General features: G+C 42.9%; 1 protein-coding gene and 1 non-coding gene across 16 annotated transcripts in view; both read left to right on the forward strand.

The window, feature by feature from the left end:
* LOC116562754 (RNA-binding protein 12) overlaps positions 1–14,753 on the forward strand; it is a 74,320-nt gene that overhangs the window by 51,975 nt on the left and 7,592 nt on the right. The window contains exon 1 of one of the 15 annotated variants that reach the window (XM_032295113.1): positions 2,271–3,026. The exons of 13 other annotated variants lie outside the window; for them this stretch is intronic. The gene's annotated coding sequence lies outside the window, so the exon portion shown is untranslated. Of the gene's footprint in view, positions 1–2,270; positions 3,027–9,389; positions 9,876–14,753 lie in introns of those variants that run through there. One more of the 15 variants, XM_032295112.1, reaches the window with a different exon arrangement.
* On the forward strand, positions 1,337–1,440 carry LOC116563080. The gene has a single exon (XR_004274215.1). It is a non-coding gene; the product is annotated as a U6 spliceosomal RNA (small nuclear RNA).

A 14,753-nucleotide genomic window follows, 5' to 3' on the forward strand; every position in this document is an offset into this window, starting at 1 on the left:
GAAGTGTCAAGAGAAAAGGATACTTGGAACGGCAGGGAGGAAAGTTGATTCTAGTTCAAGTCCATAGTATCTACCTTTTCAGAATTTTATGTGTGTGATATGTTGGCAAACAAAGCCCTTAAAAATGTTGAAAACCTTTTATCTTGAGAGAGTTTAGCTTGTATTAGAATTTGGATACCCAGTTTTAGAGGGCGTCAGACACATAATTCCAGGTAGTAGCCGAGCCATTATTAAATAGTCAAGGTTTGACTAAGCAATGGACAAATCACTGAGTGAAATCGGCTGCCTATGGCCTTTACTTTCTGAAAGGGCTGGACTGTGTGATAATATGTCGTCTTTTCTTGTTCAGGAGAGATCAGTGAGGTAATTTATTGTTACCTGCTTTCCAATGTTTTACAGCAAGAAATAGTTTATCAGTTATGTGCATCATCACTAATCTCCCAGAAGTAGAGCTTTTATGGGATGCAGTATAAACTTACGGCTTTCCTTTTTTAAGGAAATAATTAAAAATAGCTTTATTTCAGTTTTATTTTTTTAATATAAAATCTGATAGACCACGTTGACTTGTAAAATGTTCTGGAAAGAGTGTACCCTGGTAGTAGCACAATTCTCTGATGTTATAGTGACTTTTTCAACAACATAAGCAAATTCATCTCCTATTGGTACCTGCTCAGGTAAATGGTAATTCCTCCCCCCCGCCCCACTTTGTTTTTGAGGAGTCTCGGTGTGTCACCAGGCTGGAGTGCAGTGGTGCGATCTTGGAAGTTCATTGCAACCTCCACCTCCCCCATTCGAGCGATTCTCTTGCCTCAGCCTCCCAAGCAGCTGAGACTACAGGCACATGCCACCAGGCTCAGCTTAATTTTTTTTTTATTTTTAGTAGAGACAGTTTCACCATGTTGGCCAGGATGGTCTCAATCTCCTGACCTCGTGATCTGCGTACCTCTAACTCCCAAAGTGCTGGGATTACAGGCATGAGCCACCACACCTGGCCGGTAAATGATAATTCTTTACCATGCTATTCTTGTGTTTATTCTTGGTGCTTTGGTCTACCTTGTGTTAGAGTCTCAAAAGCATCCTAGAGTATGACTCCTTTTTTGGATCAACATAACTAGCAGGGAGCAACTGTGGTGGCATGCTGTCTACATATTGCTGTGCCACTGGAGTCCAGAAGGAGTAAAAAGTCACCTGATACAAATGTTTCTTCCCCAGGGACAGAAGGGCAGCACTCAAAGTCTAGGGGTAGGAAATAGTGCTGGGAAAAATCACATCAACCAAATCCTTTGAATTCTGTCAGTAGCACCATGGACCTCCTTCCAGTGAAAATGTTTAAGATGTGCTTGCCTTAGCAGCACATACTAAAAACTGGAATGATACAGAGAAGATTAGCATGGCCCCTGTGCAAGATGACATGCAGTTTGTGAAGCATTCTGTAATTTTTAAAAATTATTATTAAAGGTCTCCATGCTGAGGCATAGAGACTCAGCAGATGTCATAGAGAAGTGATAAATGGTACAGCTGAGCACTGGAATTGGTACCCTAGTTGTTCCAGACCTCAGGATTTTGACCTTAGTAACTTAATAGTTTCAAGTCATTTTGCTTTAATTGATGGCTTGCCATTTCATGATAAGAGGAGGAGAAGATGACTATTTGGTTATGGAGCAATGACCAGCAAGAGAATAATTCAGTAAAGGTGCTGAGTCAATTTATCTCTTCTTAGGAATGAGCTGTACTGTATTCAAATGGGCTACTTGATGGTTCATTCCCTCCATTCTGCTGCTGCTCATTTTCTCCCTTTTCTTGCTTATATAGTAGATACGCTTGTAACCTGGACTTAAAACTCTTAGACTGAAGTCCCTTCACTGCTGTCTTTAGTCCCAGCCTCTTAATGGGTGGGAATAGTTCATACATAGCTTTTGGTTAGTGAGTAAGACTAATCAAAAGCTGGGTGTGGCGGTTCACACCAGCACTGGTGGGAGGATCACTTGAGCCCAGGAATTGAGATGAGCCTAAGTAATGTAGTGAGACCCTGTCTCTTAAAAAAAGTCTTGCTCTTCGAGTTTGTGCTTCATATCAAATAATAACCACATTATGCTACCACAGGTCACACAGTGGAAATGATTTAAGGTTACTTCCTCTGCCGCCCAGGCTGGAGTACAGTGGTACAGTCAGCTCACTGCAACCTCGACTTCTGGGCTCAAGCACTCCTGCCTCAGCCTATTAAGTCTTTTATTTTTTGTAGAGATGGGTTGGTCGTTGGGGGCGGTGGAGGGGTGGTTTCACTGTGTGGCTCAGGCTGGTCTTGAACTCTGGGGCTCAAGCGATGTGCCTGCCTTGGCCTCTCAAAGTGCTGGGATTACAGGTTGTGAGCCACTGCGCCTGGCCCTGGCTTCTTAAAAGTTTTTAAATCACACCAAATGGTACTGGTGCTGCTGCTGCTGCTGATTGCCTTGATTTTTCTTTGATCCCACTTGGAAGTTTGTTAATGCCACACTCCACTGTACTCCACACATTAGATTGCAGTGGGGGATGGAGAGTGGCACAGTCTTTATACATACCTCCCTTCTGTGGTTTGGCCTCTGGGACCAGCAGGGTCCCTGTGCTGTAATTGTCTGAAGTGATGGACATAATGCAACTACTGATTAGTGATGGTAGATATGCTGCCTTACTTCTATGACCATTGAATTGACAGATTGGAATTGGAAACACCTGTCACCTTCAAGCTTTTAAGAGAACTTCACATGGATATACAGCTTAGCCAGAGTTTAAGAGTTTTAAGTTACACAACTAAGTGCTTGGTTGTGCTTGTAGTAGGTACGTTCCTGTACCACAGGAACCAGGTAGAGGCTTTCTTGGCCATTTGCTAAGTCATGGTTAGACAGGAACAAGTGTAAACTAGTCTGTGGTTGCAGTGTAATTTCCTTTTGTTGAAATTCCTTTGCTTTCTCGGCTTCCCTAACATGTAAATTCTGAAGACTCATCTTGAGCTCTCCTCAGTGTCCCAAATGAATTTATTCCAGTGAGGGGTAAGTGGCTTGCATTATTAACAATAGGTAGGTTTCTTTTCCAAGAGCTCTGGTCTGCTTTTGTGCTGTAGGCAATACATACTCCTTTTGTGCACACTGTAGATGCACAGGTATTTGGTGAAGCCTCAGTCCTGGAGATGATCAGGAAGGTGGTATAGTACTGTTGTCTCAGACACCCCTAGGTGATAGGCATTAAAATAATGTAGATTTCTGCCGGGAGGGATGGGGGCAGAATTGACTACCTTGTAGATGTCCTTTGAAAATTTTGATACAGATCACATTTTTAAGAGGTGAATTCTACCTTATACGCACTTATGTATGCTTGCTACTTAAAATTTATTCCTTTGATCAAGTCCTGTAAATGTGGAGTCCAGCATTTCCTCCCTTCCTGCCCCAGCAATCAGACAAATAGGGAGAATTATTTTCCATCTGTGTGCAAGGCTAGTTAGCACAGATCATGAGGAGAGACCGTGTGAGTCTCAGTGCTCTTGTAAAGGTGGGTAGATTTCAGATTGGGGTGAATTACAAAATGTGAACTCTTGCTAAAATGGGTGGATATAGAAATAATATTCTCAGAATCGGGTTATGGTTCCGTCAGTTATGTGACTGAGGACAGGTTGTTTCCCTCTGGCCTCAATGTTTCTTTTACAATATGGGATTGAATTAGATAATCTTGTGTCCAGTTTGATGCCTCTGTGATTATATAAACCTAGACTTTGGATTCCTGGAAATCTGTACTGAGTTTGGACCTTAAACTAAAGAGACCAGGAACGGAACTCCAAATTTTGATCTGGCTACTGCTCTCCTGGTTTTTCTAGTGTGGTAGTGATTCCATACTGCAGCTTGAGAACTTCAAAGGGGAAGAGTCTTCATTTCTTCTTTTGGGGGCTGACCCTGTCATGGTAGTTATATCCTGGAGCAGGTAGACCAGAGGCATTTCTTCTGGATCCATTCCTCCTTAGTCCCATATACCAAGAAGGAGTTAACGATACTGCAGAAGGACCCAAAGGTACACTTCCCTGTTTGTGAGCACCGAAAGGGACAGTTGACACACACTGGGTACTTACTGTGCCAGGCAGGGAATACTTTCCATAACTGTCCTCATGAGTTGACATTATTATCCCTACTGTACAGGTGGGGTAATCCAGGCAAAGAAAAATAGTAAGGGGGTAAGCAAAGATGTTTAAATCATGGATGCCTGTATGACTCCAGAGGTAGAAACCCTCCCTCAACTATTCCCAGTCCTTCCCTAACTTTTGGGGAAAGCGGGAGGCCACTGGCAGCAGTCTTCTGTCATGCATTCTGAGCTGCTGGGTTAGGAGCTCTGCCCTGATCCTAATGCCTTTTCAGTTTGCCAACTCCAACTATAGTGTGGAGGGGCCTTACCTATTGGTGAGGCTTCTTGGCCTCCACAGTCAAGCGTATGATTGCTGTGGGGACCTGAACTTATTTTGTTGTTTTTTGTCTGTTTTTGGCTTTTTGTTTGTATTTTGTTTTTGAGACAGAGTCTCACTCTTGTTGCACAGGCTACAGTGTAGTGGCGCAATCTCAGCTTACTGCAACCTCCATCTCCTGGGTTCAAGCAGTTCTCCTGCCTCAGCCTTCCAAGTAGCTGGGAATTACAGGTGCGCACCACCATACCCGGCTAATTTTTATATTTTTAGTAGAGACAGGGTTTCACCATGTTGGTCAGTCTGGTCTTGAACTCCTGACCTCAGGTAATCCAGCCTCCCAAAGTGCTAGGATTACAGGTGTGAGCCACCACGCCCAGCCTGAACTTACTTTGAAGCAGTTGTGTGAAGGTTTTGTGTTAGCATGTTCAGAGTCTGTGGGGAGAGGAAAACGCCCACTCCACTATAGTCCTATCCTGCTTTTGAGAGCCTGTTTGGAGGTTCTAGCAGGAGAGTGCAGCTACTAGCATACTTTTGACCAAAGACCAGTCCTTCTCTATCAGGAATGGTCATCCTCTTGGACTGAGCGTGCAGTTCAGGAGGGACACACGTGGAGTGGTGAGGGAGGAAGGGGACACCACTTAACCAGATCAGCCAAATCAACCCTGGTGACCAATGGGGTGACAGATGTCACAGCCAGATCGTCCTCACCTCCCTATCCTGCTTTTGAAGACCATGCATTCCTCCTCAGTTTGCTTCCTTCTCCATATCCAATTTTGTCCTCAAGTTAGGTTCTTTTTGAAGAGTTAAGATGTACACTGGTTAGATTTGTTCAACTTTTGGATAAGCCTTTGGGGATGTTGGAGTTAGATTAGTAGCTTCTGGTTTTTTGTTTTTTCTTGGTTTTTGTTTTTGACCTTCACCCAATACAGCAAAGTGGGAAACCCTATGGCCATTTTCTTTTCCATATTTTCACACTTTTTAGTTTTTGTGTGCACCTCTTTAGTTTTGTAGTGTTGCCAAGTACTTTGTGTCAGCCTGACTCCTTAGTAGTATATGGATCTAAACCAAATTTATTGTTGAAAATTTCAGTTTATGAGCACCATTCAGTAGCCCTTAGTCATATGTATGAATAAGGAATATGTAGTTTTATAGAAAGGATTTGTATTTTTGGTTCAGTTTATGACCTATGAGGAATATCCTTAGGGCTGCTGATTTAAATTTGGAGAATCCCCAAGTTAGAAAAGCAGGGATAAGAAAATTTGTCTACCTTCTCCATGTCCTTTGATGAGGCCAAGAAGGAAAAGAAGAGTGATGGTGGTTGGTGTAGTTTGTCTTTTCAGTTTTATGGGAAAAAATATTCAATGGATGGTCTTTTGTAAGCTTGTGGAGGATTTTCTGATTGGCTTTCAAGACTTGATCCTGCATCTGTGAGTGGATCCAGCATGCCAAGGTAGGCAACAGGAGTGTGAGCATGACGTTGGTTTGTTAAAGGAGTGACCCTGCCACCCAGACACTTCAGCCCTCTATTCCACCTTCTTGCAGCCTCTCTGTGTAACTTTTGGTCATTACCTAGGGTGGATAAGGAATTGGGAATTGCAGGCTGGTGCCTTTCCTGGTTAGGACTTTGGAAGTGGAAGAGGGAAATGTTAAGGACTGTTGAATGAATTTCAGCTCATTTGGCACTGAATTGGAGCCCACGGGACTCAGGAAGAATCTGTTCTTGGATTTATGAATAGGAAAGTTAGAACTTCTTAAGGCAGGGGAAGGGTGGCCTTAGAAAATGAGGGGCAAGTTACTCCCTTGTAGCAGAGGATGGGATTCCCTATCAACAGTAATATGCTGGTAAACCGGTTGACAGGGGGAAGGAAGCCATGAGTTTTTGCCATTGCCCAATTTCTATAGTTTTGAACTTACCAAGCCCATCTACTTACACAATTTCCTAATATGTAACAGTTGGCTCTTGCAAGCCACACAAACTTGCGCCAGCACACTGCCACAAACATCCCTCAAGTATTTGAATTCTGAGTATGTGTGCAGGTATATGCTGTGTGGCAAGAGATGCCGAAACAGTGTTTATTCTGAAGATCTTTGTCATTTAACTGACAGGCAAGAAGCTGGAAAAACATCGACAGAATATGGTTGTGTGGCATGAATTGAATATAGTAGTCCAGAGTAAGAAGTTGAGTGCTGGAAAGATGTGAAAAGGGGAGCATATGTAAGCTAGGCTTGAAGGATAATGATAATCGCTAACACATGGTCATAGCAGTGCCAGACTCTGTACTAAGCACCATGCATACATTATTTATATTAATCTTCAGAAATAGATACTATCCCCCACTTTACACCTGAGGAACTTGAGGTTTACTGAGATTAAGTATTTTGCCCAAGTTATATAGATACAACATCAATTTAGTATTGTAGTAAGTCATTATTGTGGCTAGGAAGAAGTAAGGCCAGTATCTGGAGCCTGGTCACGTCACTGCAGAACCCACACTCTTGCCCCCTGCATCAAATTGCAATTAAATATAAAAAGGGGAGTTCTTCAAGGAGAGAAAAAGTCTTAACAGTCCAAGGTTCAAGATTAGATGGGGCTGGGCACGGTGGCTCACGCCTGTAATCCTAGCACTTTGGGAGGCTGAGATGGGTGGATCACCTGAGGTCAGGAGTTCAAGACCAGCCTGGCCGTCATGGTGAAACTCCATCTTAAAAAAAGAAAAAAAAAAAAGATTAGATGGGAATCAGAATATTTGAGTTCTAGTCTCCATTTCATTTGGCCTTAGCCAAACCACATCTTCCCTCTATGCCTTAGATTGAGAGACTTGAATCAGATGATCATTCAGTTCTTTTTTATTTCTGACATATTGTGAATTTAAGTTAGAAAAATGGGAATGAATGTGTCTTCTTTAAGTGACAGTGAGAGAATGTCCCCTACCAGAATACATTGAGGTTGGCAGAAAGAGTAAACTGAAGAAAACAAACTGTAAAGGCTGTCTCCCAAGTGGTAGAAGCACAGACTCAGCTGTCCATTTGCCACACCTGACTAGTTCCAAATGGAAGGTTGAGGGGGTGGGGACACAGAGAGATGATAAAACTGGTGTTTGATGTTAGATATTCCTAGAAAGCCTGCGTCCCTCTCGGTGGCCCAGCAGCAGGTCAGAGCTAGATTTGGGTCATTTCTGAGGATCCTTGAGTTATCGCTTGTTTCCTAGCATTCATAAATTTGACAGATATTAATAGGCCACCTGCTGTGTGCCAGGTGTTGGCACAGAAGCAAGGCTAGTCTGGTCCCTCCGTTTATTGAAGTTACAGTCCAAGAGGGAAATACATAATAAGCAAGTTGCACATTTTGATAGGATTATAAGAATTGGGGGTTTTGTTGGATTAGAGTCAGGGAATGTCTGTGACTTCAACATAATGGATAGGACGTAACTGAGAGTGGAAATGGTGAAACCAGTTAGACTATTTCATCCAGCCAAGATGTGCTGGGCAATGAAAGAATGCACAAACATCTGGCGGGTCCTACCAGACCTCTCACAAAAATGAGTGATACAATTTTTGACTTCTTTTTATTGACTCAAATGTGATATTTAATATGGTTCTGTAAGATTTTGGTCCTAAAAAGGAGGTTGAAAGTCCCATGGGGTTAATTATAATGGCACCATGTGAAAAGTAAATGAGTCTGGTTTAAAGTAGGTAGCTGCTTAAGAGATGTAGGACAGAAGAGTGACATGAACAGTTTTAATCACAGATTTCTAAGCAGAGATAGGCTTAGAAGTAGATTTCAAAGGGGATTAAACATGTTTTGGAAGAGATTAATCCCATGGTTTATAGATCATTTAAAGGAAATATTGCTCAAAGGATAGAAAGCTATAGATGGAAAAGATTTGTTTATAAAGAGTTGCAATTACAATGAGAAAAGGAGACAAATCTGTGAAGAACAAAAGTGGTTGGTTGCACAGGAAGCTCTGACCTCAGAATGGAAGCCAGGCCACCTTAGAGGGCATCACAGCAGTGAGAGGCCAGCCCCTTATGCTACTGAGGCATACATGGGTCCACAACAGTATGGTTGGGGTTTGATTCTGGGTTCAAAAAAGAAACTGCAAAAGGATGTAGTCCAGGAAAAGTGGTGTAATGGTAATGATTAGGAAGGAATAGTCCACCAGAAATTGAGGCCTACACGGGAAGATAACCCTAGCCCACTACACGTGTTTGGCCAGACCAGGGACGTCTCTTTTGGGGACATTTGAGAAATCATGGAGTGAGAAGACAGCAGCTCCAGTTGTTGCCTGTAATCTCACCACCCGAAATAATCACTGCTAATGCTTTTGTCATTTGCAACAACCTCTTACCGGGGGAGGACCTGTAGTTCTCCAATTAAAAATTTCCCCAGCAGCCGAGCGCAGTGGCTCACGCCTGTAATCCCAGCACTTTGGGAAGCCAAGGTGGGTGGATCACAAGGTCAAGAAATCGAGACCATCCTGGCCAACATGGTGAAACCCATCTCTACTAAAAAATATATAAAAATTAGCTGGGCATGGTGGCGCTCGCCTGTAGTCCCAGCTACTCGGGAGGCTGAGGCAGGAGAATTGTTTGAACCCAGGAGGCGGAGGTTGCAGTGAGCCGAGATTGCACCACTGTACTCCAGCCTGGCGCCTGGCGACAGAGCAAGACTCTGTCTCAAAAAAATTTCCCCAGCTAGGCACAGTGGCTTATGCCTATAATCCCAGCACTTTGGGAGGCCAAGGCAGGCAGATCACCTTTGGTCAGGAGTTCAGTGCCAGCCTGGACAGTATGGTGAAACCCTGTCTCTACAAAAATATGAAAATTAGTCGGGGATGGTGGCAGGTGCCTGTAATCCTAGCTACTCTGGAGGCTGTGGCAGGAGAGTCACTGGGACCCGGAAGGCAGAGGTTACAGTGCGCCGAGATCACGCCATTGCATTCCAGCCTGGGCAACAGAATGAGACCGTCTCAAAAAATAATAGTAATCTCCCCAACATTTTATTATGAAAACTTTCAACATGTAGCAAAGTTGAAAAAAATTATACCCATATATCCACCATTCAGATCTTTAAAAAACCACCTTTGTTTTATCACATTTATTCAACAACTCATTGTTTGGTAGATTTCAAAAAAGTTGCAGGCATCAGTACACTTCTGAACATTTCAATGTGCCTTAACTTTAGTGCAACAGTTGTTTATGGGTTGTTAGGTTTTTGTGTTTTTTTCAGTAAAATTTTACAATCAGATGTGTACGCTCTAAGTGTTCCTTTAGATGGAAGTGGCAAGTGCACACACTGCTGTGACCCACGTTAATGCTAAGAATGTTTCCTTTCCCACTTGGAGCTCTCTGCCTCTGCTCAGTTAATACCTGCCCTTCCCCTTGGGGAGAAAGGACGACAACGAGTGTTCTGAATATTTTCATCACAGATTAGTTTTACCTGTTCTGAAACTTTGTAAGTGGGATTTGTTTACTTTATTCTTCATTTTTATCCATGTTACAGATATTAATAGTTTGTTTCTTTTTTGTTGCTGAATAGTTTTCTATAAACATCACAGTTCTCATATTGATGAATACCTGGGCTGTTTCAAGTTCTTGGCTATTGTGGATAAAGCTGCTGTGAACAGTCTTATTCAAATCTTTGTGGACATAATGTTTTCAGTTTTTTTGGCTAAAAACCTAAAAGTGGAATTGCTCTTGGGCTAGGTGTATGTTAGGTTTTTTTGATAAGCTGCCAGACTGTTTTCCAAAGTGGTACGTTTAATGCTTTCACTAACAGTATATGAGAGTTCCATATCCTTGTCAGCATTTGGTGGTGGTAGTCTTTTTTATGATACTTTTAGCCACTGTGGTGGGTATGTAACAGTAGCTCATTGTGGTTTTATTTTTTATTTCCCTGATAACTAATGCTGTGGATCACTTTGCTTACTTCTGATTCACATATTTTCTTTTATGAAGTGTCTGATCAAATCTTTTGCCCATTTTAATTGACTGTCATTTAATATTGAATTGTAGGAGTCCTCATTTAAATTTTAAAGTTGAACTGTACAAGATCAGGATGGGGGAGATTCACTGTTGCACATAGTTCAATTGAAAAAGGCCTGAAGTGTGACTTGAGCAAAAGCACATTCATCATTTGTTCAGCAAATGGTTATTAGTACCAGCTATATGCTAAGTACTAGTACTAGTGACACAGAGATAATATCCAGCCCTGGTTCAAGGAGCCCATAGCTTACAATGTTAACAGATAAAAGGAGAAATTCTGGTGTGGCTTCAACGTTAAGCCAGTCACTAAATACTTACTGAGTACCTACTGTAGGATAATTACTGTTGTGGGTCCTGGAGCTAGCCAGACAGAGCTCCTACTCTAGTACAGGTTATTTTCTGGAGTGTATATGGGGGGAGACAGAGTGCAAAAGCCCTGAGAGGGGGAAATAAGGTTGATGTTAGGTATATGTGGATCAGAAAGGCCAACGTGGCTGGAGTATAATTGGGTAACTAGATGATTAGTTAGGCAAGGATCAGATCTTACAGGGCCTTGAAGACCATGGTAAGAACTTTGGGTTTTATTTTAAGTGATTTGGGAAGGCATTCCAGGGTTTTCAGTGGAAAAATGACATGATCAGGTTTCTGTTTAGTTAATAAACCCAGAAATGCATGTGTGGTTGGAGAAACACTGATGAGGAAACCATTGTAGTCATCCAAAGTAGAGATAAGAAAATCCTTGGGGATAACGGGTAAGGGTTCATAAAGGAATAATGTTATATTAGAAGCATGGATGATAGGACATTTGCTAGGCAGGAAAGTCAGGTATGTGTATGAGATGAACTAGAAATAACTTTGGATGACTAGTTGGGTGGGGGTGAGTGGCAGGAGGTAGAGCTATTGGCCAACTGGGAAGGGGTCTGAAGGTTGATCTAGGGATGCAGGGTTACCAAATTGCAAAACTACCAAATTCTATGTAGGTATGTCCTTGGGAGTTGTGCAGCAAGGTAGCCTTGCTAGGGAGTTTGGCTCTGGGCCTGAAAGCAGCTATATGGCTTTTACTTAGGATGGAGACTGGAAGCTGGCATCTGGGATGACTAGGTGGGGCAGTGCTAGGACAGAAACCAAGCAGGAGGCAAGACACTATAAGGCCTGAATTAGGTGGGGGTTGTTGAACTGGAAGTGGAGGTTTTGGGCTTACAATGAACAGTCAAGAGGATTTGAGGTGTGGATTAGGGAGAAAAGCTATTGAGCCCTTTTTATTTATTTTGCTTGTTTGTTTGTTTTGTTTTTGTTTTTCATTATATGAGGCGTTTTAAAAAATACAAAACCGGGCCGGGTGCAGTGGCTCATGCCTGTAATCCCAGCACTTTGGGAGGCCAGGGCAGATGGATCACAAGGTCAAGAGTTTGAGACCATTCTGCCTAACACGGTGAAACCCTGTCTCTACTAAAAATACAAAAAAATTAACCAGGCATGGTGACTCGTGTCTGTAGTCCCAGCTACTCAGGAGGCTGAGGAAGGAGAATTGTTTGAACTGGGAGGCATAGGTCGCAGTTAGCTGAGATCGTGCCACTGCGCTCCCGCCTGGGCGACAGAGCAAGACTCTGTCTCAAAAAAAAAAAAAAAAAAGTATAAAATGTTGAAACAATACAAAAGTATATGGAGTTCACAAAATTTTCATCTTCCACTCCTTCAAGCTACCTAAAACATTTGGTATATCTTCCATTTTTCTGTGTATTTATTTTATGTTTGTATTCAAATATATTGTAAATACATATCTACAATTGAAGTTTAAAATGGAAGTTTACAATTGAAATAAAAAATGGTCAGACTATTCTTATTATTACTTTATTATTTTGAAGTGGAGTCTCGTATGCAGTGGCATGATCTTGGCTCACTGCAACCCTCCAACTCCCAGGTTCAAGTGATTCTCCTGGCTCAGCCTCCCGAGTAGCTGAGACTACAATTGTGTACCAGCATGCCCAGCTAATTTTGGTAGAGACTGGGTTTCACCATGTTGGCCAGGCTGGTCTTGAGCTCCTGACCTCAAGTGATCTGCCCACCTTGGGCTCCCAAAGTGCTGGGGTTACAAGAGTGAGCCTATTTTTTTTTTTTTTTTTTTTTTTTAAGAGGTGGGGTTTCTCCATGTTGGCTGGGCTGGTCTTGAACTCCTGACCTCAGGTGATCCACCTGCCTCAGCCTCCCAAAGTGCTGGGATTACAGGCGTGAGCCACCGCACCTGGCTTATTTTTTTATTTTTTCATATAATACCAACATAATACAGTTCTGGCTTATTTTTTAGCCACTACTCAGCATTCCTATGTTCATATATACCATAATTAGTGGATAGACCTTTAAGCTGCCTTTGGTTTTTCACTATTCTCAGCATTAGTGAAATGAGCATTCTTTTTGATTTGTCTCTGTACTGTGTAAACACTGCCTTGGAGAGCATGTGAGGTGACATGCATGGAGTTCAGGTTGCGACCTGGGGGAAGCTGTGATCCTGATCCCTTGGGGGAGCATGTATTCTGCTCTGGATCTGTCCTTGGGAAACCTCCAAGGGAGTGATCAGGATGATCAGAAGTCTGCAGGCCACATTCTAGGGGCAACAGTCAAAAGAACTGGGGCTGTTTCTCCAGCTTTCTGCTGGGACTGTTCACAGCTTCCATGTGAGTTCTTAGAGGGAGATAGGGTAAGGCCTTCCCATAGCGCCCTAGGCTGGGGAAGAAGTAGAACTACCGGGTAGAAGTAAGAATTCCGAGGAGTTAGGTCAGTTTGGGTAGGATTTGTATGGCCTTAGACTTTCCGATGATTGGATTGTAAGACTGGGTTTTCTATCACTGGGAGCATTCATGCAGGGCCAGGGTGCAGTGGAGGGGCAGTGTGTGAAGCACGTTGAATTCTGAGTGAATCCAAATTTGATAACAGCATTCCAGATGGAGACTGTGAGGGACCAAGATAGGGTGCTGTGGGCTGTGAGGGAGGAGCAATTGACTGAGGATCAGTACAGGGAAGGCCAAGGCTGGAGACATCTCAGGGTATAGTTCTGGGAAATCTGGAATGCTGAGTGAAGTTCAGTGAAAGATCTGATCTTGTCTGCTCTCCTGCTCGAGTGGTCTTCAGGTATATGGGCCAAGGGGGACACAGGGCTAGCATGAGGCTTGAGGGTGATTGTTACAGTGGCTGCAGGAGGACGGAATACCCAGGTGTTGTCATGGTGATCCATGCAAGAAAATAATGTCTCCAGCAGAGGGAAGGAGTGAATCAGAGAAGCTTGGTGCTGCCTGATTACAGGGGCAAGACATCAGTTAGTTTGCTGCTGGCTGGGCAGGGAGCTGGGGCTGGAGATGAACTTTAAGATTTCATTCAGCAAATATGTATTGTTTTGGTGCTTGGGTTAGAACAATAAACAGAACAGCTAAATATACCTTCCCTCACAGAGTTTATATTCTAGTGGGGGAAATAGTATACAAATACATGTAATGTTAGAAATTGAGAAAAAGCAGAAAAGGGGTATGTAGTTTCAAGTGGGGTTGAAACTTTAGAGTGGCTAAAACAGCCTTTTATAACAGGGAAGATTATTTTGAGTGAAGACTTTTGGGGAAAGGGAGCAGTGAGCCATGTGGATATAATGCAGAGAAAGAACACATTCCAGGTATTGCAAAGGGTTTGGGGTAGAAACAAAAAAACTTGGGTGCGGTGACACACACTATCATGCCAGCGCTTTCGGAGGCTGAGGCAGGTGGATCGCTTGATCCCAGGAGTTCAAGAGCAGCCTGGGCAACATAGTAAGGCCCTGTCTCTACAAAAAAAAAAAAAAAATTAGCTGGACATTGTGGTGCACGCCTGTAGTCCCAGCTACTTAGGAGGCAGAGGTGGGAGGGATTGCTTGAAACCAGGAGGCAGCGGTTCTACTTCACTCCAGTCTGGGTGACAGTGAGACTCTGTCTCACAAAAGAAAGAAGGAACAAACAAACCTGGCTTATTTGAGGAGTGACAAGCAAGGTGGCTGAAATGGAGTAAGAGAGATGATATTAGATCAGGTTAAAGAAATCTAGACCTTTCAAGACCTTATGGGTCACGGTACAGTTTGGATTTTTTTTTTCTTTTTTTTTTTTTTTTTTGAAATGGGTTCACCATGTTGGTCAGGCTGGTCTTTAACTCCTGACCTCGTGATCCACCTGCCTTGGCCTCCTAAAGTGCTAAGATCACAGGCATGAGCCACCACGCCCAGCCAAGTTTGGATTTTTTCTAATTGCAATAGGAAATGGGAAGGTTCAGGCAGAGGTGTAACATGACCTCACTTTTTTTTGTTTTGTTTTTTGAGATGGAATCTCACTGTCAC

The sequence above is a fragment of the Sapajus apella genome, unplaced genomic scaffold, assembly GCF_009761245.1.
Source record: "Sapajus apella isolate SASKATOON/1434 unplaced genomic scaffold, GSC_monkey_1.0 scaffold33, whole genome shotgun sequence".
In the NCBI taxonomy this organism is placed as follows: Eukaryota; Metazoa; Chordata; class Mammalia; order Primates; family Cebidae; genus Sapajus; species Sapajus apella.